Source organism: Canis lupus, chromosome 8, assembly GCF_048164855.1.
Source record: "Canis lupus baileyi chromosome 8, mCanLup2.hap1, whole genome shotgun sequence".
Classification (NCBI taxonomy): domain Eukaryota; kingdom Metazoa; phylum Chordata; class Mammalia; order Carnivora; family Canidae; genus Canis; species Canis lupus.
Window position 1 is genome coordinate 24,399,451 of NC_132845.1, and position 26,696 is coordinate 24,426,146.

The following is a 26,696-nucleotide window of genomic DNA, read 5'->3' on the forward strand; positions in this document are numbered from 1 at the left end:
CTGGATCCACATGTGGTGTTTTGATACCAAGTCTTTATTCCACAACCAACTTCCTATGTAATACAGTGTTGCCTGGTGGAATAGGATACCTCCTTCAGTGAGACCAGGAATGTATGCATATATGCTCTCAGAGTACCACTTCTGGCTTCTCAGAGATTTTCAAATGTATCCCTAAAATGCAAATGTCTACTGGTTCTAAACCCTGAATGGATAGAATTGTATACACATGTCTGTTTAGTGACAGGGCATGATGTGGCTCTCCCATCTTTAGTGCAATCCAAGAACAATGACCTCCAATCCCATCTCAAATCTTCACTGCATCAAGGTCAGCCTTCCTCTTTTACCAAAGTCATAAATGCATTCTCCACAGTTTTAAACCAAATAATAACCATCCCATACAGACTGGGTCTGACTTCAACATTATTGCTTTCTTTTTGCTTTTTTTTTTTTTTTTTTTTTTTAGGTCCATAACTGCCTTAAATTACTGTCCCCTCCAGCATTGGCAATGCTGTAAAAATTTCAGGGACAAGACTTTACTGCCTACCACCGCTTCCTACTTTATTGTCAGTGGCAATTTCAATTCATTTCTGTGTCACTGTCACTCCAACTTCTATCTTCAGCTCTATGTGGTGTCCTAAAGTTCAGAGTTAATGTAGAAACCTTTGCTTTAATAGAAAAATAATGTTCTTTGACTTTTTCTCTAACATTAATAAAGAGCCAGCCAAGGCCAGTCTCCAAATTCAGCAAAAATAAAATTCCTTCCAAATGCCAAGGGGCTCTTCACTGTCTTTGTTTGAGTTATAGTGAGGCAAGGATTGTCATTTACCTGCAACAAATAAGAAAACAGAAGGTTTAAGGAATCAGTGGACTAGATTTTCCAAGGCCTGGCTTCAGTTTTGTGTTATCACAATGAATGAACCTATGATTTCAAGCGAAGGTCTTAATCTTTTTAAGCTTCTCCCTCTCTTTTCCTCTCCCCTTGCCCCCTTGTAAAAATTGAGATACAGCTATTGCCATTTATTTTCCATTCAGAGATGCTTTAAGTTTTAGCCCAGTGGAAAAAAGCTTGGTACAAATTGTTACTACTGACAATGGATCTGATCTTGTATTGAGCTAAGATGAACAAAATGCTCTCTGGGGAAGAGGAAGGCTCACCTATGTGAGGTAAATGAATTCCTCTGTGGCTCTAGGGAATGGTGTGATTGCTGTACAGTATATGGATGCCCCAAAGAGTTTATTATCTTCAGCCTGTTTGTGGATAACTTGCCTGACTTGATATAGAACCAAGTCAATAATAATGTTTTTTCTGGATTTACACAAAAATTGGATAATATGTGTAGTGCTTTGTTTTTATCTTGGTATCAATAAGTATGTTATATCAGAGATATAAACGAAGGGGTGGCTATTTCTTAGAGCCAACATCTGTCCCTATCTTGCTCCCCACCCCAGACTAATATTGTGGGAAGACAGTAACTGATTTGGCACCTAAAATTGGAAAAAAGAGATGAGGAGGTGGGAAACAGAAAGCAGACAGGATTTAAATGTCTATGACACAATTTTCTGATCCCCAGTTGTCTATCCCTTGCTTTCTCTCTCCATAGGGAAAATGTACTGGAAAGAGGTAAATCATAAAAAACATGAGTGATTTACAAAACTCTGGTTATTTCTGAGCAGCTGATAGAGTTTCTGGTAATAAACCATTGAAGGGATGAGTCATGTGACATATAGTCTTCGCACTATATGATCCTTGAGTCACTGAGGTGAACTGAATGAATCAATCCATATTAGAAATAGGGTCTTTCCAGGAAAACCTGTTTGAGAATGAAAACTTATTAATCCTGGCTTCTACCTCTCTTTTCATGCAGCAGATATGTTAAACAAATAATTATGTCATGCTAATAATAGGCTAGCCACTTTCCCAAGCACTTGGAAAATTATGAATTAGTCATTGGTGAAATGACTTTTAATAAGAGTTCCCTGAGTCTTCAAAGTTGTCCATTCTTCATTTAACTTGTAAGCAAATAGCTTTTCTTTTCAGACTCCATAATTTCCACAATAAAATTTAAAAGCATTATGTCATTTTTTCTTTAATCTTAGAGACATCATTTTGTTATTCGTTCTCGATATATGTTGAAATTTTAGATTTTCCCACTTTCTATTGCATTCATTTCAAAAGTATGCCATTTCCAGATGAGACAGAAATATATACTACCTTACCTTAAACAGATTTAAATGTTATTTTATTATTTTATGTTCTTAACTTTAAAGTATATAGCAAAATAGGAAAAAAAAGAGCAGCAACAGAACATTTGGAAAATTGTTTTTCTATTAGCAATATTCTGCACTAAAAGTAAGCAAGTGTGAATAGTAATTGGGACTAATTAGTCAAGATTTTTGGGCTACAAATTACATAAAACTCCAATTGAACTTATTAAATCACTGAAAATTATATTTTATAACGAAAGTTTGGCAGTAGACTGTTCTAGACTTAATTCAGCAACTCCACAATCTCAGGTTTCTCTGTGATTCTCTTGGATTTTGCTTATAGTCATTAGATGGCTTCAACAGCTCCAAGTATCACATCTTATACAACAAGATTCAAAAGTAAAAACACAAGCTTTTATTCAGCATTCCTGTTTTAGGGCAGGGAAAATTTTTCATGGTGCTTCCAAGGGATGGACTTCATCTACTATTTTGTTGGCCAGTGCATCTTTATATGTTTATGTCTTTTGCTAACATAACAATGAAATTATGACCGACTTTAGCATTCATCCCTCTAGGTTTGGGAAGTGACTCATCAAGAACTTGAAATCCCAGTTCTTGAATAAGATCAAGATGCTATTAGGAAGAATGAGGGTGGGAGCTATTTACCAAAGGAGAGGCTATGATTGAGGAAAAGCATCAAGGAAAGAGGCAGTACTCTGAAGATGTTTCCATGCTATGAAGCATGGACGACCTGGCAGGAGCTGTGGCCTTCCAGAGAGCAAGGCAGCCAGTTCACTGCAAGCCTAGTGGGAGAAGCCAGGGAAATAAATACCTTAATCTAACTCTCTTCTCCCTCTTTAGTCTCCTCTATTGTCAGAACCTACCCAAGAGCCAGAGTATGGGAACCAATAACTTGTGCTATGAGTCATCTTCCTGGGACACAAAGCTGCACTGTAGAGTTCAAGGAGTCTAAAGTGTGGTTCAAGAGAGACAGAACATATCTATTATAACTGTCATTAATGAAGCATTTAATGCTGTGTCAAACATTATGGTAAGTGATATATATGCATAAAACAGTGATTCAATATGGCAATGTTAACTGCAATAAACACACTTTTTACCATACACCCAGGAAAGAAATAGAGGTATTGTTTGTAAAGACCCTCTGAGGGAAAATTATGGGACAAATGCCCAAGGTTCAGTGGTAGAGGTATGGAGGGAGGGAGGTTAAAAATTGTGAACCTGATAAGGGGGAGATCCCCCAAGCCTGGGAAGGGATGTTTCAGCTGATTTTGCAAATAGCAAAGATCCATACCCAACTCTTTTAGCTTCTCAGAAAGTGTGTTATACACTTAAGAGCTCTCTCTCAGGACCTCGGAAAGAAATGGTTTATCCTGTACCTAAGAGTACTGAAAGCCTAAGCTCCCAGCCTTAGCAAAACCCTCACACCTAAGCTTGACACAGAGATAACAGAACCTCTCCTATTTTAGTGGATCAAATGGACCTAGATAGAGAGCACAACAGGTTGAGGAGTTAAGACTTTCTTCTTTCCAGCCACAAAATACAACTGAGACTTTTAGGCAATATTTATGTGTGACTAGAAGTAGAAAAGAGCAAATCTGAATGATGAGTGCCTCAACATCCTGGTAAATGGCTTCTCAGAGATTTAATTTTCATTTTAAAAACATTTCTTAAGCTGATTCATAAAATAGAACTGGAAGGAAACATCCAAACTCATTCTATGGGGCCAGTTTTACCTTGATCCTAAAACCAGACAAAGACCCCATCAAAAAGTAGAATTACAAACTAATATCCCTGATGAACAAGGATGCTAAAATTCTCATCAAGATACTAGCCAATAGGATCCAACAGTACATTAAAAGGATTATTCACCACAACCAAGTAGAATTTATCTGCAAGGTGGTTCAACATTCACAAATCAATCAATGTGATACATCACATTAACAAAAGAAAAAACAAGGACCATATGATCTTCTCAATTGATGCATAAAAAGCCTTTGACAAAATACAGCATATTTTTTTGAATAAAACTCTCCACAGTGTACGTAGGGATAGAGGGAACATACCTCAATATCATAAAAGGTGTTTATGAAAAATCCATGCTGAATATCATTCTCAATGGGGAAAAACAGAGCTTTTCGCCTAAGATCAGGAACATGACAGGGATGTCCACTCTCACCACTGTTGTTCAACGTAGTACTAGAAGTCTTAGCCTCAGCAATCAGATAACAAAAAGAAATAAAAGGCATTCAAATTGGCAAAGAAGAAAACTCTCACTCTTTGCTGATGACATATATTTTTTTAAAGATTTTATTTATTCATTCATGAGAGACACATAGAGAGAGAGAGAAGCAGAAACACAGGCAGAAGGTGAAGCAGGCTCCACGCAGGGAGCCCAATGTGGGACTCGATCCCAGGACTCCAGGATCACTCCCTGGGTCAAGGGCAGGTGCTCAACTGCTGAGCCACCCAGGGATCCCCATGACATGATATTTTTGTGGAAAACCCAAAACATTCCACTCTAAAATTGCTAGAACTCATACAGCAATTCACTAATGTGTCAGGATACAAAATCAATGCACAGAAGTCAGTTGGATTTCTATACACTAACAATGGGACTGAAGAAAGAGAAATTAAGGAATCAATCCATTTACAAGTATACCACAAACCATAAGATACCTAGGAATACACCTAACCAAAGAGGTAAAAAATCTGTACTCTAATAACTCCTATCAAAATGCCATTAACATTTTTCACAGAGCTGGAACAAATAATCCTAAAATTTGTATGGAACCAGCAAAGACCCTAAATAGCCAGAGGAAGGTTGAAAAAAAGACAACCAAAGCTAGGGGCATCACAATACCTGACTTCAAGCTGTATTACAAAGCTGTGATCATCAAGACAGTATGGTACCATCACAAAAACAGACACATAGATCAATGCAAAAGAATAGTGAACCTAGAAATAGGCCCTCAACTCTATGGCCAACTAATCTTTGGCAAAGCAGGAAAGAATATCCAGTGGAAAAAAGACAGTCTTTTCAATAAATGGTGTTGAGAAAATAGTACAGCCACATGTAGAAGAATGAAACCAGACCCTTCTCTTAACACCATACACAAAGATAAACTCCAAATGGATGAAAGACCTAAATGTGTGATAGGAATCCATCAAAATCCTAGAGGAGAACACAGGCAGCAACCTCTTTGACCTCAATCACAGCAGTTTCTTGCTAGACAGGTCTCCAAAGCCAAGGGAAACAAAAGCAGATATGAACTACTGGGACTTCATCAAGAGAAAGAGCTTCTGCATAGCAAAGGAAACAAGTCCACAAAACTAAAAGACACCCTATAGAATGGGAAAAGATATTTGCAAATGACCTATCAGATAAAGGGCACTTAGTATCCAAGATCTAGAGAGAACATATCAAACTCAACCCAAAGAACAAATAATCCAGTCAAGAAATGGGCAGAAGACATGAACGGACATTTCTCCAAGAAGACTTACACATGACCAACAAGCACATGAAAAAGTACTTCACATCACATGTCATTGTCATCAGGGAAATCCAAATCAAAACCACAATGAGATACCACCTTACACCAGTCAGAATGGCTAAAATTAACAAGACAGGAAACAACAAATATTGATGAGGATGTGGAAAAAGGGGAACCAAACCCTTTTACACTGTTGGTGTGAACGCAAGCTGGTGCAGCCACTCTGGAAAACAGTATGGAGGTTCCTTAAGAAGTTAAAAATAGAGCTTCCCTATGACCCAGCAATTGTGCTACTAGGTTTTACCCCAAAGATACAAAGGTAGTGATCTGAAGGGGCACCTGCACCTGCATCCTAATGTTCATAGCAGTAATGTCCACAATAGCCAAACTGTGAAAGGAGTCAAGATGTCCACTGACAGATAAATGGATAAAGAAGATGTAACATATACATATGTGTGTGTTTATGTATATAATGGAATATTATTCAGCTATCAGAAATGAATACTTACCATTTATATCAACATGGATGGAACTGAAGAGTATTATGCTGACTTTAATAACTCAGTCAGAGAAAGACAATTATGTGGTTTCATTCATATATGGAATATAAGAAACCGCCCAGAGTGTCATAAGGGAGGGAAAAATGAATGGAAATAAATTAGAGAGTGAGACAAACCAAAAGAGACTCTTCTCTCTGGGAAACAAACTGAGGGTTGCTGGAGGGGTTGTGGGTGGGAGGACGGGATAACTGGGTGATGGGCATTAAGGGGACATATGATGGGATGAGCACTGGTATTATACACAACTGATAAATCATTGAACACTACACCTGAAACTAATGATGTACTATATGTTGGATAATTGAATTTAAATTTAAAAAAAAGAAAACAAATACATTTCTTATACACAAATATGGTGGAGTAATTATTTTATCAATAATAGGTTTGAAGAGGTTTAAAGAGTTCCAATAACTTGTCTATGATCATATCACCAATAAGTGGCTGATCTAGGGCTTGTACTTAGGTCAATGTGCTCCAGTGTCTCTGCTATCAATGATCTTCCATTTTACACAAAATTATCTGGGATGGAGATGTGGTCATCTTATCCAGGTATCATGAAGCATTCTGCATAACAGAGCAGATAATTCCATCGGATTAAACTCACTGCTACTGTGCTTTAAGTAAATAGCAACCCAAGAGAGTTTCATTGAATCTTTGTAACCACTATCCGTCTTGATCATTACATTTTGTTCCTGCAAAGCAGCCAGAACGTTACCACCATCACCATAACCCATCCCCATTTTAGGTGAGGAAACTAAAGTTTAAAATAAGAAAGGGAGGAAGGAAGAGAGGAAGAAAAGTCACTTAACTTAACTACCAAAACTTTTTGGCTCCTGGTTTTGTATTCTAACCCCTTGCTGCTTCAAATACAACAAATTTTTAAAATCAGAAAACAAAACATTTGTTTCTCCTTCCCAGAATACAGACAGTGATTTGGTGTTTGTGTGTTGAAACTGAAAAAGCAAAGAAGTCTGTATGTATCAGTGTGGGAATGCCAATAGACTGCCAATGGAAGCTGGAGAAAATGGGTAAATGTCAAACAAGGATCAGTGACTCTTTGAAGATCATTACCTTTTCAATATGGATCAAAATCCTTAGTACAAAATGTTAATATGCCACATCTGCCATATTACCCCTCAGTTCCATCAACAATATCAACAGGTGGTAAGTCTCCCAATCCTGCTAGGACTACAGCTCCAGTCTTAAATACTGCATCTATGACATAAGATTTTTCTTCTGGACCATATTATTTCAGCCTCAGAAATCTTTTCTTCTCTCCATCTCTGGTGTTTTTCTTCTTGGATTGATTGATCTTGATTGTCTTGATTGAGGCCATCATAATTTCCTCAGTTTCCCAAGAACAAATTTGAGTAATCACTCTTAAAACCATTTTTCATGATTCTTCAGAGCCATTGTCAGCTCTATCCTATTTTTGAAATGCCTGTTAAATCTTACTCTATCCCCACCACAATAATAGTTATCCTCTTAGTCCAGTCTTACCTTTATTGCCTGACCACTGCCCAGCCTTTCTCTGATCTTACCAAAAGTCTCTCGCACTCCACTTTATTATAGTTGCTTTCATTAAAAACAAATAAACAAACCTTTTTTTATCACTTCACTTCTCTGCTTAAAAATGTATTCAGTGTTAATCACCTGTTTTTAAAACCTAAGTTCCTCAGAATGGTCCAGAAGGCCTTCACAATCTGATGCCTGCTTCCCTAACTAGCCCCTCTCTTCCTATTCTACCTCCTATGCTTTTATTCTCATCCTACTAAATTTCCTTTAAGTCCCTAATTTATCAGATTATATCATTCTGTGCCTTTGCACATGCCATTCCCTCTGCCTTTACTTCCCTCTCTTAAATTTTTCATTTCCCTACCTCAAATTCTGCAACTTATCCTTTTAAATAAGCTTGAATATCATGTCCCATGCATGCATAAGTCCTTAAGCATGGCTAATCAGTTCTGTGTCAGGATTATAGCAGTACTCTGGCATGGAACTAGGGGTCACAGCTGGAGCTTAAGCTGTTTATGGCGGGATCCAGCTATATCTAGGCAAGGCTGGCAGCTTGGAGGGAAAAGCTCTGTAGAACCTCTTTGTATGAGGAGCGAGGTGCCTTCTAAGTGTCAAATCCAGACACTGACCATATCCAATTCTGTGGGAGGTGATGTTATACACACAGCACTAGGTCTACTTCTCAGACTTCCCCCTTGCCCACCACCACCCTAAACTCCCATTTAAACCCTTGGGAATTAAGGTTGCATAAAATACAAACATTTATTTCACTGATAGTTCTGTGGGCCACTAAAATTGTGACTCACAGATTGTTTGATCATAGCCATGAAAAACAAAAGGCATTTTCCTTAGGGTTATATGGAAATAGCTCCATGGCCTATATGGATTTGTTGACCTAAACTCTAGAAAGCTAGAGGCATCTTTGAAAATGGCAATGCTAGCAATGTCCATTGTATGCCTCTCTGTGGTAAGGGGTGGGGGCATAGGAAGAGAAAAGATGGGCTGGAAAAACCCATCCCATGTAGCTGAAGAGTTTTCAGCTAAGGGCATCCCTGAGGGGGACTGAAGAAAGAGAAAGGTGATAATTGCCACAAGATAGTTTTTAAAATGTATCAATGAACCCAAATAAGAAACACCTTAGGGATTTTGTGCATTAATTTAATCCTTATTCATGAGAGTATGTATGAGTATGTACTCATGGTATTAAATGCTAAGGACATGGAAGAGAACAAGGTAGGCACAGAAAGGTGAAGAGAGGTAATAAACAAGTCCACAGTGAAAGGAAAAGGCCATTGCAGGTATCAGTAAGTGCAATAAAAAAACAAAATGAACTGATATGGTGGAGTTGGGGATAGGGTTAGGTCTTGTTGAGATGTCACCTGTGCTGAGACCTGAAAAACATAAAAGAATCAGCCACATAAGATCCTGGAGAAGAACATCCCAAGTAGAGTGAATAGCTGGTGCAGAAGGCTTAAGAGAGTAATAGGCTTAGCATTGCAAAGACCTGAAAGAAGGTCATTGTGAAAGCCACAGTGAGCAGTGAAAGCGGTAGGAGATGATTCATGGAGACAAACAGGTGTTGAGTCAGGTGGAAAGTTTTAGAACCCTGCTCAGCGGTTTGGACTGTATTCCATGTGTAATGGGAAGCTACTGGAGCTTTTATCTAGGAATTGACATGACCTGAATTTTGTTCTTAAAGCTTCACCATAGCTGCTCTGAGGAGAGTGGAAGGTGGAGGGAAGGGGCACAGAGAGACCAGCTTACAGGCTATTGCAGTATTTCAGGCAAATAATAGTGGGTGCACAGACAAAGAAAACAGTGGAAAACAGGGAAAATGTGGCTAACTTGGAATGTATTTTTGCAGTAATGGACGGGATATGCTGACACATTGGATATTAGGGTGAAGAGGAGAACAGAATTAGAAAACACTGCATGGTTTCTGGATAGAACAGCTCTTAGAGAAATGACTGTTGAAAAGGGGAGAACTAAGAAGAGGTGTGTATTGGGGTCAGGGGCGCAATGGGCTATTAATTTCATGCCCTATTAAAAATCTAGCGGATTTGCCAGGCAGGCAATTGGATAAAAATTCTGAAGGTCAGGAGAGAGGTCATGGTTACAGAATTAAATTGAGGAGACATCAGAAGATTGTGGGTGTTTAAAGTGGTGGGAGCAGTTCCAGAAATAAGTAGGGGAGCCTGGAGGAAGCAAATTGAGGTCCCACAATCTTATATGGAAGTGTTATTTGTTAGATAATATTAACATTCTCCTTAATAGGGGAATGCTCCTCAAGAATGGTGTGAGCTACATGAGGCACCAGGTCTGAATCCAGAAAAATACTTGTCAAATATGCATTGATCTTTTTTCTTTCTTTTGCTTCCCTAACCTGTCATTTTAATAGCTCCTAAATATCCTGCATGCCTTTCCTTGAAGATGCAGAACTTCCTTTGGCCTTTGAACTCCTGTGGCATCTTCTTTTGTGATTACAGTAATATCTGGGTAGAACTGGAAACAATCACATTTTTTAATTTAATAAACAATATTTATGTCATTTGAGAAAGATATATTAAAATGGCAAAGTGTCTGACAAAGGGACTAGTTTCCAGAGTCAAATAAGGGAAAATTTCAGGGTTGAAGAAGGGGAGGTGGTTAGGGGGATGGGATAACTGGGTGACGGGCACTAAGGAGGGCACTTGATGGGATGAGCAGTGGGTGTTATACTGTATGTTGGCAAATTGAATTTAAATAAAAGATTTTTTAAAAAATAAAAAATAAAGTTAATTAGGTACAAAAAAGGCAAAATTTCAATAACCAAAAATTATTCTTGAAAATCTTTTAAGTGGTTGAGCGTCTGCCTTCAGCTCAGGACGTGATCCTGGAGTTCCAGGATCGAGTCCTGCATCAGGCTCCAGCATGGGGCCTGCTTCTCCTCCCTCTGCCTATGTCTCTGCCTCTCTCTCATGAATAAATAAGTAAAATCTTTAAGAAAATCTTTTAAATCATCTATAAAGCAAAAATACATGACTTCAAACCTATAAAGACAAAGATCTCTCAGGAAGTCCAAAGCATCCTGCTTTTCTTCCAGGATTAACAGATGAAGCCATGGATTGTACCAGAAAATAGTAGCAGGTAGAGACGAATTTCTGAATGTTCAGAAGATGTATGAAGTGTCTCCATGTTATATCTAATACTAATCTCAGCATCTCCATGGCCAAATATCCAGATTATAACGGAGATATTTCCAGTAATAATGGAGGGGAGCTTTATGGACTAAGGTGTCAAGAGTGCTAAGCACACAGAGGTGAGTCTTCTGAGAATATGTCTCTGATTCAAAGATTGAACTTGCTAATACAGAACACAGGTATAGTAAGATGTGAGAATTTGTAAGCCACAACACAGTAGTAATGTCATATTTGCTTATAATCTTCTAAAACAAATTTTATATTTTGAGTCTCCACTGACCAAAAAAAAAAAAAAAAAGTCAATCTTCCTTATCTCTCAGGCTGCTACTCAAAAGTCTGGAGTTCTGTGTGGCCAAACTCTGTGAGGATCTTCTGGTTTCCTGCTCAGAAGGTTCACTTCCCATTTGCTTATTGTTAAGAGAGCAGGAGCTCTTGAGAGTTAGGGCTCTAATACAGCTCTGTCTAGCACAAAGTATCCATATTCCTGGAGGCACCAGGAAGGGACTCTCCTCAGAGATTCTATCACCACTCTAGGCAGGTACTGTACACAATTCCTCTTTCTTGGCCCCTCCCTACACGAGAGTAGTGCTTCTCCTTGTAAGCCCCACTCCCAACTCCATTTGTATTACTACCACCTCCAGGGAAGATCAGCAAAGTCTCTTCATTTAGGTTGGACTTTTTAAAAACAAAGGAACTTTTCTTGTGTCCACAATGCAAAAGAACCTCTGACAGGGAATTACAAAGCCTTGGTATATAAGAAGGAAAATTCATAAATTTTTTCTACTATCATGTTTATGGTAGAGTGAAACCACTTTACTGAATGAGGATTCCAAAGTATTTGATAATACGAACAAAAGATATAATCTATTAAAACTACAGACACTACAAATTCAACAGCTTTCTCCAAATTTAGTCCTTTGAGTCAGGCTCGAGTTGGCAAATTTCCTATTCCCACTCCTAAACGGTACCATCCAAGTCAAAAATTCTTCTAAGCCTAGTTTCAAGTTAGAATGTCTTTGTTTTCACTACACTACCCTGGAAACAAGGGGCTGCAGATATTAAAAGAATACTGGTGCTGGCAAGAATCTAAGCTCATTTTCTTGCTGAATTTGGTGAAAAACAGGATGCATTCCAGCCTGCATGCAGTCTGGTGGAAGAGACAGATTTGCAGATAGGACACATAGTATGTTGCCGCATATTTTATCTGTCTGCAAATCTGTCTGTCCCACCAGAATATAACTCCCTGTATACTTAGACTAGCAGCCTGACATACAGAGGACACTTAATAAATGAATTACAGGTCATCACCAGGAAAAGGCTTTTCCCACTTAGTTTTCTATTTATTTGTCATGACACCTCTCCTGTAACTTGAGGCCCTCACTTATTTCTTAGATTCTATGATCCATTTACCTACTGATCTGATGGGGCAATTTCTTTGGAGCTCTCCATGACAAAGTCACTTGTGCCTCAGCCCCTTGGCCTTTCTCCCGGCAGGGCTATTCCAGAAGCTACAGAGGATACTTTTTTATCTTAGGTCCACTGCTGTTCTCTAGTTGACTCTGGTTTAAGAATGCTTTTATAATCCCATTAGGATCAGCTCTACTCCCTCTGTTCTTTATCACAAATCACTGTTAGATGAAAGACAAGAAATCCTATCACTTCAGTTAACTGGGTCACTAACAACCATAGCATTCCTATGTTCCTGCCCTGAAAGCATAATTAAAGCCTTGACTAATTAGTATTAAAGTAACCTTAATTAACCAACCTAACTTACCACTAATCAAGGCAATGGGTCTTCTGAGGGATCATGGATCATTTTCCAGGCAGTATACAATATAAGGTAATATACATATATACCCCTAGGGATGCACTCATTTAAAAAAAATTAAAACTCTTCATTATTAGCACTGTAAGTTGGAGGTTACTCGCTTACTTGCTTATTTATTTATACTCTGCCTCTTCCCACAAAGAACTGGGCTCAGAGGACATTAGCTTGCATTTGTACTGCAGAGCTCTTGCCATAATTATGAGACAAGAAGGTATTTAGCATTCTCCTTACTTGCTCTGGGTTATTAGTATGCCCATGATAATTATTTTAGCCGAGTAATGCAGAGGCTGCTATATCTGATTTCCACATTACAGATACTTACTAGTTATCTATGTGACTTAGGACACGTCATTTCACTTCCCTGGACCTCAGCCTCCCTGTCTGTAAAATGAGGCCAATATATTAAGACCCCTGCTAACTTTAATATGATCTTCTCTATGAGAGTAAAGTTTCTTTTGATCCCTAAGTCCTCTGTCTTACAAGTCAAATAGATGTGATGTCTATTCTGCAACACACAGTCATTTTTGTGTCATACCATTTCCAAAACTGCTCAATGAGAAGGCAAAGTAATAACCTGTCTCTATTAAGTGACTTCTGGAACACAGGAGAAAATCCACCAAAATAGCTACCTTAGTCAGCTATAACATCTGAAGTTCTACACTCCCATTTCTACAATGTAAGGCTCTATGCATCTATCATCTGGCATCGATATAAATGAGTTTCCAAAACCATTCCTTAACCCAGATTTGGAGTTAGAGGGAGCCAAAGAAACAAAACAAAACAAAACAGAAACAAAAACAACACATTATGATGTTGGTTTGGAGATAGCAGTGAAAGAAACCAGACTAAGAAAAGGGGAACGAGTATCATCAGCTTCTTAATATTTCTTTTTTTTAATTATTTTTTTATTTTATTTATTCATTCATTTATTTATGTGAGAGAGAGAGAGAGAGAGAGAGAAAGGCAGAGACACAGGCAGAGGGAGAAGCAGGCTCCATGCAGTGAGCCTGATGTGGGACTCGACCCCAGGTCTCCAGGATCATATCCTGGGCTGAAGGCAGCGCTAAACCACTGAGCCACCCGGGTTGCCCAGCTTCTTAATATTTCTAAAGTAGGCACCATAGTTTTGCCCCAGGCCAGCCCTGCTTTTTCCATGATAAGAATCTATATCTGTTGTTGACACTCAGGAACTTGTAGTGGAAAAAGCAGCAGTAAGCACTAGATCTAATATATAAAGGTGGCTATGAAATCTCTTGTCCTAAATAGGCTTAAGAATAAGTTAGTTTTCTTTTAGTCTGGGATTGTTTAAAAGAAATCTGCAAAAAGCCTAGAGGTGGAGATGCCTATAGGCATCCCTGCCAGCACAGTATTTCTCTGGTTCTTGAAAAGCATCAGCTGCCGATTCATCATCTGACAGCCACAAATAATACCTAAGAACATACCATACCCATTCTACCTTTGAAAATAGATTCCACAAATTCTTCAAGTTGTTTCATTACGTCCTAGTCTTTGTCACCTGTTTGTAGTAAATGAATGAATGAATAAGTAAGTGAACAAATGAATAACCAGGTAAATTAAAGTGGTTTCTTCCTTCTCACCTGAATAATTATGTTTCACTCATCTGTGTAATAAATATGAAAATTAGACAAGAAAAGGCTTTTTTTCAAGCACCACTAAGTGATTATCAAATGTTAGTGTCTATAAGTATCACTCAGAAAACTTATCAAATATGCAGATTCCTGAGCCCTTGCAGTACAGATTCTGAGTCAACAGATCGGGCATGAGCACAGAAATATAAATAGTAATCCCACACACACATACACACTCCCACTTCAAATTTGTTTTTGATATGGGTGGTCCACAGGCCACACTTGGAGGAGAATTGCTACATAAGGACTGCAGATCCTCTGACCTGTTACTCTGATAGAATCTTCAAAATTGTGAGTTGCAACTATCCCACCTTTGGGACAAGGGTCAAATGGATGCAAGTAACACCCAAGTGAGAGAATTCCAGAGATTTGCCGAAGTGCAAATGGGCATTACAGTGTCTAATAACTTACTATAAAGATACAGTAACAAGAAAGCATGGCATAGACAGATTACTAGATCAATGGAAAAGAATGGAGTCAAGAAATAGATCCATACATATATGGGTAATTGATTTTCAACAAAGGTGAAACGAACTCATTGATGAATGAATAGTCTTCAACAAATGATGCTTGAACAATTGGCTATCTGTATATATAAAATGTACTTCTATCCACCATATTAAAAAAACTTCAAGATGGATAATAAACCTAAGTGTTAAACTGAAAGCTATAGAAACTTTAGAAGAAACAATAGAAGGAAATCTTTGTGATTGTGTGTTAAGCAAAGAATTCTTAGATGCAATATCAAAACCACAATCCAAAAAGTGAAAGTACAATGGATTTTACCAAAATCAAGATATTCTCTGCTTTGAAAAACATTTTAAGAAAGTGAAAAGAAAAGAAAGAAAAAAAGAAAGTGAAAAAATGAACCACAGAAAGATAATACTTGCAAATCACAAAACGATACTTGCAAATCATAAATCGATAAAGGACTTGTATCCATAATATATAAATAACTCTAAAAACTCAATAATAAAAAAAATTTTCAAATGGACAAAAGCTTTAAAAAGATTACCAGCAAATATATATGGATAGCAAAGAAGCCCATGAGAAGATGCTCAACATCATTAGTCATGAAGAAATTAAATAATAATCACAAAGATACCACAGCATACCTACTGGAATGGTATAATTTAAAAGACTGAATAAACCAAATATTCTCAGGGTTCTGGAGAAACTGGAATACTACTCCACAATAAAAGGAATGAACTGTTACTACATGCAACATAGATGAGTCATAACATAATTATACTAAGTGACAAAAACCAGACAAAAAAGTACAGATTGTAAGATTCCATTTATATAAATTCCAGAAAATGAAATTCAATCTATAGTGACAGAAAGTAGATTAGTAATTTCCTGAGATGTAGGGAAGGGAATGATAGGAGGGAGGAAGGGATTAAAGTGGGGGGCAAACAATACTTAGAGGTTGATGGATATGTTCATTATCTTTTTTGTGGCCTCATTTCATAGGTCTGTGATATAAATGTCAAAGCTTATCAAATTATACACTTAATGTGCAAATTACTGTACACCAATTATATCTTAATAAGACTGTTTAAAAAGTGAAAGGTAAATATTTAGAAAGATAAGGAAAAGAAGTAATTGAGGAAATAGAAATCTTCAAAAATTTCAAAAGTAATGCAAGTAAAAAGATACAATCACAGTACACTCCAGATCTCCCTCAATTTATGACAGAGTTGCATCCTGATAAATCCATCATAACTGAAAATATTATGAGTTGAAAATGCATTTAATACATTCACTTACCAAACATCATAGCTTAGCCTAGCCTACCTTAAATGTGCTCAGAGAACACTAACATTAGCCTAGAATTGGACAAAATCGTCTGACATGAAGCCTATTTTATAATAAAGTGTTGAAGATCTCATGATATTTATTGAATATTATAATAAAAATGAAAGAACAGTTGTATGGGTACAGAATGGTTGTCAGTGTATCAGTTGTTTACCTTCATGGTCACATGGCTGACTGGGAGCTCTGGCTCACTGCTGCCCAGCATCACAAGAGAGTACTGTACCACATACTGCTGGCTGAAGAAAAAATCAAAATTCAAAATTCAAAGTACAGCTTCTACTGAGTGTGTATTGCTTTCACAGTTGAAAAATCCCAACTAAGTAGAATGATCGTAAGTTGGGAACCATCTATATTTGACTAACCAGTGAATAATATTCCTATAGTTCTGGACATGTAAACACTGAATATTTATTTTACCCAAATGATGATATAGCTTTATCCAGAAGAAAGTAAAGGTAAATACCAGGTGAGGGGCAGAGTGGAGGAGCATGTAAGAGTGTTGATTATCTTGATCTTCTATAAGAAGTCAAGAGATAATGAATAAAGTAGTTATATCAAGAAATATGGGGGGATCCCTGGGTGGCTCAGCGGTTTCATGCTTGCCTTCGGCCCAGGGCGCCATCCTGGAGTCCCAGGATCAAGTCCCATGGTGGGCTCCCTGTGTGGAGCCTACTTCTCCCTCTGCCTGTGTCTCTGCTTCTCTCTATATATATGTCTATCATAAAAAAATAAATCTTAAAAAAAAGAAAAAAAAAGAAATGTGGGATATGCAGATCATATAGAGTTATGGAGGTAAATACCAGGAAAAAAAGAAAACAGGAAGAAAGAAAAAAAGAAAGAAGAAAGAAAGAAGAAAGAAAGAAAGAAAGAAAGAAAGAAAGAAAGAACGAAAGAAAGAAAGAGAGGGAGGGAGGGAGGGAGGGAGGGAGGGAGGAAGGAAGGAAGGAAGGAAGGAAGGAAGGAAGGAAGGAAGAAAGAAAGAAAGAAAGAAAGAAAGAAAGAAAGAAAGAATAACTAGAAGAGTTAAAGAAACATTTACTTCTTAGGAATAGTACTGGGTGACAGTAGGTAGTAACACAGAGATTGTTGGTTTTATACATACATGTATAATTTATGGTGCCATTTTACCATTTAACTGAAACAATTGTTGGCAGGCAATGTTCCATGAATATTTTCATATTTCTGTATAGCCTAGACTTTAGAGGTGAATGGCAAACACACCTTGGAAGTTAAAGAAAGTAAATTGCTCTGGATAAGATTTAGAGATTTAGGGGGATCCCTGAGTGGCTCAGCGGTTCAGCGCCTGCCTTTGGCCCAGGTTGTGATCCTGGGGTCACAGGATCCAGTCCTACATCGGGCTACCCGCGGGGAGCCTGCTTCTTTCTGCCTGTGTCTCTGCCTCTGTGTGTCTCTCATGAATAAATAAATAAATAAACAAGTAAATAAATAAATAAATAAATTTAGAGATTTATCTCCCCTAGAGCCAAATGTTTATATTCTAAGAGTAATAAAACCCAGAGACAACTTTCCTCTGTTATCCAGAGATATTTGCTTACAATATAGGGTACTCTTCTCTCCTTTGAGAGTATTTGTTTACATTAGGCAGAAAGTTCTGTCTGTTTGTCAGAAGGAGAGGAAAAATAGATATACATTTGCCTAATATAACTTTCAAGTCTCCTAATTTGGTGATTCCTTTCCTGTGGTGCAAAACCTCCATACATGCCAGTAAACATCTGAGCTACTTTGACTTGCCTTATGGTACACTGGGGCATGGATAACCATCTTAACCATGGATTATATTCTTTGTGAATGATATATATATATAATGTGTATATATATATATATACACACAATGTATATATATATACATAATATATAATATATAATACTATATATAATATATAATGATATATATATTGGTGTATATATATATCATTCACAAAGAATATATCATTGAAATTATATATATATATCAGATCCGTGGGCCAGAGAATACACATATAGAGAAAAATATGCATAGGCATACATAGAAATGAAGCTATAGTAGGTCACTTCTCATAAGCTAAGTTCTTAGCTTGCAAGTAAAATAACATATTACATCTTTCACAGTTTGGGGACTTAATAATGTGAATATATTATTTCTATATAGTAAGTAGGGAAGCTTAAATTTAAATAAAGTGACAAAAATTTTTAAAAATAAATAAATATTTATTTATTAAAAAGCCAGAAAATATTGTCACTAGTAACAATGTGTGAGCACTAGAACTCTCAATTCTCTCATTTTCTTCCTGTTGAAGTAAACATTCTTATAATTACTTTGATTATCTTGTCAAAGTTATCAAATAAAAAATGTGCATAACCTATGTATTAATTTTCTATTGGCATGTAACAAGTTCCCACATATTTACCACCACTTTAAAATGGCAGAAATGTGTGATCTTGTCATTTCTAGAAGTCTGAGTAGGATTAGCTGAGTCCCCTGCTCAAGGTGTCACTGGCTCAAATCAAGGCTTCAGTTCAGGGCTACAGTTCAGAGTCCTTTTCCAGGATCACTGGTTGTTGACCACATTGAACTACTTGTGGTTGTATTATCTTCCGGCTGGTGGTTGACCAAGTACTACTATCAGTTTCTGGGGGCTGCCTCCAAGTTCTTTCTATCTGACTCATCCATAAGCACTTCAGCACATGGGCATTTGTTTCTACAAGGCCAGCAGGAAAATCTCCTTCATGCTTCAAATCTCTTTTCAAGAAGGGCCCAGTTCCTTTTAAGGATTCACCTGATTAAGTTAGGTCTACCCAAAAGAGTCCCCCTTTTATTAACCTAAATTCAATTGATTTTAACTACACTTGAAAAATTATTTCATCTTTGTCATATAATGTGTCCCAATTATGGGACTGAAATCTCTCCTATTCGTAGTGTTGTCTGTACCCAAGAGAGAGGATTATACGGACTGTGCACACTAGGGGACAAGGAACTTGGAAGTCGTTCTTAGAATTTTATCTAACATGTTATTACCCAGCATACCAAAGACAGATGCAAGTATAAGGATGCTCATCACAGCATTGTTGGCAACATGAGAACTTATTGCCTACTATCCAAATGTCCAGAATAAATACATAAATAAATATATAATAAAATGAGGAATACTCTTAAGTTGGAATAAAAGTTCAGCAATAAAAAAATGAATAAGTAGGTAATAAAATATATGCATCTTAACATGTATGTTCCTTCTTTCACTGAATGTGATGGTGAGGGGAAAAATAAAGTTAGATATGTAAGTTTTAAAATGCATACATTATATCTTATTTATGCACACATACTTTTTTATTTCTATATTTCTAATGCTTTGATATCAGAGGCCTTGCTGCCCTAGAGACACTGCCCCACACAGGGCTAGCCAATTTCTAGAGACAGTAAATGACTATGAACTGCCTTTCATTACAAACCAACCAATTCTGAACCCACATCTCAACCATCCTCTGTGTTGGGCTCTTCTACTCAGGGCCACTGTTCCTCTGCTCTGATCATCCCAGAGTCAGGTATCAGACAGCTAAGGACTATCCATAGGCTCTTAAGCCTCCTGAAATTATTTAAACTAGCCAATCTTAAAACCTGCTTACCCTGCCTTTCCCATTGTTTACATGGAAGCCTGTGTGGCCTGTGTTTTGTGATGTGCTTCTTTCTCTTGGGAACTGTGATGAACTGTCTTCTCAGTGGCAATTGTTTCCTGATCTGTTGGCTTCACCATACCTGAATAATAATAAAACCTACCTTTTAAAACATTTTTTCGTGGATACATATGTATGTTAAAATATTTTTTTAGAGCCTTGGTAGTATATACACTAAATCTATCAAATGACTGCCTCTGGGAATTGAGGAGGGGAATGAGGTTGGGGAGTTGGGATATCAGAGGTTCATAACTTCACAGATGCAGCACACTTTCATAAAGTGAGAGACTTGAAGCAAATATAGCAAAGTTTAAAATTTTCCATCCTATGTGGTATATTGTATGATTTTTTTAAATCTCTTTTTTATTTTTAGAACTTTCAAAAATAAAAATTACTTTAAAAAGTTAATATTACATATAACATTCAAAAGATATGGTGCTTAATAGTTGTGTTGGTCTGAGCTGGGCTCAGCAAGACTTACTCATGTGTCTATAGCTAATGTAGGCAATTAAATGATGACCATGATTGAGTTCTCTCACTGTCTGTGCCATCTCAGCTCATTTGCATGTGACTTCTCCAGCAAGCTAGCCCAGCCTTATACTTAGGGGAGGAGAGAGGAGCAAGAGAGAAGATGAAGTGCATAGAGCCTCTTAAGACCTAGGCTCAGAACTGGCACACTCAACCCCACAAGTTATATTTACCAAGGCAAAAATAGACTCAACCTCTTTGATAGAAGGACTAAAAAAAATCAAGTCCACTACTGTTATCAATCTACCATGGTTATATAAGAACTATTCTGTGTATAGTTTCTCCAGTGTACTTCATTCATTAGGAGTTACTGGACAGAGCAGGGATTAACTCTGGTGAGGGTTTTGTTTTGTTTTGTTTTTTAAATGGGTCTTTATGTGTTCCTGCTTGAGACAATACCTTAATATATCAATATCTTGACTAGGCCCTATTCTACATACATAGAAAGCCAGTAAGATGCCTAGTACAGCAGCCACCATGCAAGCCAGTATGTGAAGAAGAAAGCCTCACACTATGCTAAGGAGGATGCTGGGGAATGAGGGAAGAAGTCTGACTGCAAGTGGCATCCCAAACTACCATTCCTTTCTGGATGCATTTATTTTCCTGCATGAGAAAAACAAACCCCTGCTTATTTATTTGTTTGTTTGTTTGTTTATTGAGAGAGAGAAAGAGTCCAGGGAGAAGTAGAGGGAGAGGGACAAACAGACTCTGTGCTGAGTGTAGAGTCCAATGCGGGGCTCAGTCCCATAACCCTGAGATCATGATCTGAACCAAAATCAAGAGTCCACATTCAACCGGCTAAGCCACCCAGGTGTCTTAAACCCGTATTCGTTTATAAGTACACATTCAGGTTTCCATCACATATAGCCAAATACAAATCTAAGTGATACGTGGATTCTAAGAATTTCTGCATTTAAATACATATGTCAATCTTCCTCAAACTTATTTCCAAACACTTTTAGAAATGTTTTTATTTCATATAACATTCCACGAGTGTTCCATACAATTCTTGTTTGGTAAATACAGTTTCATTTTCTATTTTAAAAATACTTTAATATGGGCATCTGGGTTGGTTCAGTCACTTGAGCATTTGCCTTTGGCTCAGGTCATGATCCCAGAGTCCTGGGATTGAGCCCAGCATCCACCTCCCTGCTGCTGCAGAGGACCTGCTTCTTCCTCTCTCCCTGCCTGCTGCTCTGCCTACTTGTGCTCTTCCTCTCTCTGTCAAATAAATACAATCTTTAAAAATATATAAAAATAAAAATATTTTTATAATAACCAATCTGTTCTGTTGCTTAAAATACTGAAATAATGAGGTCAAGGCATACAACTAACTGCTCTCTATATGGACAAACTAGTTTCACCTTGTAACACTATCTTAGAAAAGATGCTGTTGGCTTACCTATGAGTCCATTCATCACCAAAATATTTACTGGTCACCTGATAGGTTCCAAGATCTCTGCTAGGTTCTGCAGATACAAAGATAATTTAATCTTGTACCCAAGTCTTGGTTGGTTTAAGGTTTAATAAATGTGACCAAGAAAATTATAGTGTAATGTATATAACATTCTATTAATACAATTTAAGGACAATTCTAAACATCCAGAACACATAGTCATAATTCTTCTGAATCATGAATATTGACCTACACATTGTCAGGCTGATTTCCTTTATTAGGAAGGTATCTGAACCAACTATCTAGCACTGACATTTCAACTCAACTTTGATTTTCTTTATTTATCCTCAGACACACAATGATTCATGTCAAATGACTAAAATGTCAATTCTTTGTGAAGTCTGTAAACAGTTAATGCTGCTGATAGAAGTTCAAATACCTGATGTGGTAAGAAGAGAAGGATGTCATCATAACTAAAAGGAGGGGTTTAGGTTAAAGAGATGGATCACTTAGTAGGATGAGGGACGTAAGTGTGTTTTCAGGATGCAGGGGAATTTATAGTAGAAAAGCACATGAAGGAGCCAAAAAAGAGGGGTTTGTTGATGGAGCAGAGTTTCATGGAAGATAGGAGGGGTTAGAATAAAAAATACTGAATTAATTTGAACAGAAAGAAAATCCTATCCTGTGATATAAAAGGAGGTGAGTAAGATAAGAGTGAATATAGTAAGTGTGTAGATAAAAGAGAGATTGTTTTAAGTTGAATTGTTTTTTCCCAAAATACATGTTGAAGTTCTTACCCTACCTACTACCTAAGAATGTGACCTTATTTAGAAATAGGGCCATTGCAGATATAATTAGTAAAGATGAAACCACACTGGATTGGGGGTGGGTGCTAATCCAATTACAACTGGAGTCCTTAAAAAGAGAAAGAGGGAAATTAGGAGACAATTTCTGTGTGAAACAATTAGACACGCAGGAGGAAGACAGCCATGTGACTGACAACCAAGACAGAGATTGAAGTAATGCATCTATTAATCAAGGAACACCAGGGATTGCCAAGAATTTCAGAAAGCTAGGAAGAGGCAATGACGGATTCTCATCTACAGGTTTCAGAGGGAACATGGCCCTGCTGATGACTTGATCGTAGAGTTCTAGTCTCCAGAACTGTGAGACAATAAATTTCTACTGTCATAAACCACCAAGTTTGTGGTACTTTATTTCAGCAGCCATACAAAATTAATACAGGGATGCTGGAAAAAATCCCACTGTGGCCTTATCTTATTGATGAAGAGGGAGTTACGGGAGTAGCATGAAGGTTTAGAAGGGGGCATTGAGCTGTAGTGAAGTTCTAATACCTGAAGGGAATAGAAATGGAAGCCAAGCATGAAGATATAAAAATGAGTAATAAGAACCTGGCTGAAGTCAGTGACTATGAATTTATGGCAACACTAATATGATAAAAACCCCAGACACAAATATGAATTTAGCACATGATAAAGGTAGTATTTCAAGTCAATGAATAAATTATGGATCCAGTTCAATACAAGTGACAATTTGGAGGAAATAATAAGGCTAAATATCTACAGACAGAATTGCCCATTCTCTTGAATCTAAACAGTGATCTTAAACAACTGCTTATAATAATAGTAAAAAAAAGAAAAAGAAAAAAATCCTAAATATTCAATTACTGAAAATAGCATATAAATGATATTTGGTTTTTAACAAATTTTCCATAGTGAGAATATATTATTTTTGTATTTAAAAACGTCAATACATATGATTTTCAATTCTTGTTATAGTCTTATATGTACATGCTATGTATATAGGAAATAGTGGAATTCTATAAAAAAGTAAATGATGAAACTGTAATACAAATGATGAAACTGTAATGTAATACATTTAGAAATGTTATTTCTAAATGATAGAATTACAGGCTTTCTTTCTTTATAATTCTCTTATTTTTAAAATTACACAATTAATATATGGCTTTCATTATTTTTAACTTTATTTAGAAAACAAAGGACTAAAACAACTGTGATTCCAGAATCTTAGGGCTTTATATATGATTGTGAATTTATAACACATAAGACCCAGTCACTGACTCAGAAAATGGTGGCTTGCATTTCTTCTCCATAACATGTAACCCTTGAGAAAAGTTAACAAGAAAAATAATTTGCCTGAAAGGAATATATGCATGTTTGTGTATCTCTATAAACATACATCTCTGCATGCATATTCAAGTGCAACATCTATAAGAATGTAAAAAAAAAAAATTCACATCTATTATGTCACTTTCACATCCCCAGATTCAATGAAAATAGAAGTTCTGCTGAAAATAAAATGTTCTAAAAAGAAGAAACAGGTCAGTTTAAGAACAATTAGGCTCAAAGAAATTTTGAGTATTATCTTCCTAGTGGGCTCAGTTGTGCAATATAGTCAAGAAAAAGCACAAATTTGTAGAATATTCTCAGAGATGAGTTTTTGAGATGTTTTATTTCAGTGCTTTCATTTTCTATAATGAAATGAGATAATAAATCCCTATTTGTGTCTGAGTATTCCAAAATAGCTTGTAAGAATAGAAAAATCTGACAGTTGCTGAGAAAAAAGAAAAAAAAAACATGAAAATAGCTGAATCTGTCCAATCTTGTATTTATCCATTCAGGCTAAAAATGGTGTTATTGTTGAAAAGAAGTTAAGAAATTTTCTTCAGAGGAAAAAACTTTTTGTGGAGAAAAATGGCATTTGTTGCCCACTAAATACAAATGTGCAAAATTAATTTGATTCTCTTTTATTGGTAACTAAGTAAAAACATAATAGTGGGTTATCATTCATTCATTCTGCAAATCTTACAAATCCCAGCCTGGGCTAGACCCAAGGCACAGTACTAATGGAAATGAACTCCAGTAGGAATAAAATGTAGTCTCTTCCCTCAAAGAACCTTATAATCTTCACAAATTAAAATCATGACAAAGGGCATGAACAGGCAATTCACAAAAGAAGAAAAACTAATTGTCTAGAAACATATATAAAATATTCATCTCCACTAGTAACTAAGAAATGCAACTTTAAAATAAAAATGAGATTCTGGTTTTCATCAACCAACTTAGAAAAGACTTTATAACAATAATACAAAGACTGGTGCATAAAAATAGGCCCTCTAATTAATTATTAGTTGAATGTAGATTTGAAAATCTTTCTGGAATATAATCTGGCACTATGTATCAAAAGAATTAAAAGCATTCATATTGAATGACACAAATCCAGCACAGGAATTTCAACTAAGGGAAAAGATTATTGAAGTTCTCATAAATGGAAATGAGAATGTTTATCATTCAATTTTTAATAGTTTTTGATAGCTAAAAACAAAAACAAACAAACACCTCCCCCCAAAAACATTAACAATCAATGTACCATGAAATGGAAGATCTGTCAAAAAATATGGCACCTTCTCATCATATAATACTACACTGCTATTAAAAATTAAACAGAGGTACCTGGGTGGTATAGTCGGTTAAGTGTCCAACTCTTGGTTTTGGTTTAGGTCATGAACTCAGGGTCATGAGATCCAGCCCTGCTTAAGATTCTCTCTCTCCCTCTCCCTCTGCCCCTCTGGCTTATGCTCACTCTCTCTTTCTGAAATAAATAAATAAATCTTTTTAAAAAATTAAACAGTAGAATAATCCTGACATCAAGAATTTTATGGTATAATCAGTGAAAAAATAAAACACAAAAACTCTGTATAGCATGATGCCATTGCACATAATGCACATAATGCATATGTATATATTTTTAAAAGAGATAGACACAAGTGGCAGGATACATACCAATAAGATAGATTAGTTATAACACGAAATAAGATTATAGGTAATTTTTATTTTTATTTTTTCTTTTCTTGTTTTTGTTTCTTTGAACACAGTAATTTTTTATATGGAACACTTAACCTTTCTTCTGTTAAAAATTAACTTTTAAATAAAAAACTTTAATCTGTCTAAGGTTTGGACTCAAATCTTATGTGCTTTCACAGATTCCACTGACTGCCTCTTTTTCTCTCAGTTGACTGCCCACCTTCATCAAATTTCCCTCCACTTTTCCATTTGAATGAAACACCATATGGTGGAGCATGAGACCTAGCTTCTTGAGAAGCTACTGAGGAGCCAAATGAAAAATTAGTTATTTCCCATAGGATAAGCCTTGCCCAATAATAAAAAAGAGATGAGAGAAAAATCTGACAAATTAATTGTTTTTTCTTTCTCTCATCCATACATCACTCTGAGGCTTGATTCCTCTTTGAAATCTGTCTGGTGAGGGACATTCATTTGAGTGGCTCAGCGGTTGAGTGCCTGCCTTCAGCTTAGGTCGTGATCCTGGAGTCCCAGCACTGAGTCCCACATCGGGCTCCCTGCATAGAGCCTGCTTCTCTCTCTGCCTATGTCTCTGCCTCTCTCTGTGTGTCTCATAAATAAATAAAATCTTTCAAAAACCTGTGTCTGGTGAAGTCTCAAGTGCCAAGTACACACGTGAGCTGAGAAATCTGCTGTCTCTCATTATGAAGTAGTAGATTCACATTAACATATCTTTCCTTGATTGTCTTCTCTTTTGCTTCATTTTTTACTGCCATAGGCCTGCACCACACAGATAAAATAACATCTTAAAATTTTCCCTAGATTCTCTTTTTTTTTAAGTTTGTTTGTTTTTTTTTTTTTAATTTATTTATTCAGAGAGAGAGAGGGAGACTGAGAGGCAGAGACACAGGCAGAGGGAGAAGCGGGCTCCATGCAGGGAGCCTGATGCGGGACTCGATCCTCGGTCTCCAGGATCAGACCCCGGGCTGCAG

At 36.8% G+C, this 26,696-nt stretch overlaps 1 long non-coding RNA gene across 1 annotated transcript; it reads right to left on the bottom strand.

Moving 5' to 3' along the window:
• On the bottom strand, positions 1-25,496 carry LOC140637563 (uncharacterized). Its single transcript, XR_012034650.1, has 5 exons — positions 25,357-25,496; positions 21,869-21,935; positions 19,891-20,020; positions 16,424-16,505; positions 1-826 (listed from the first exon to the last, which is right to left on the bottom strand). It is a non-coding gene; the product is annotated as an uncharacterized lncRNA (long non-coding RNA).
• Between the last annotated feature and the right edge of the window lie 1,200 nt (positions 25,497-26,696).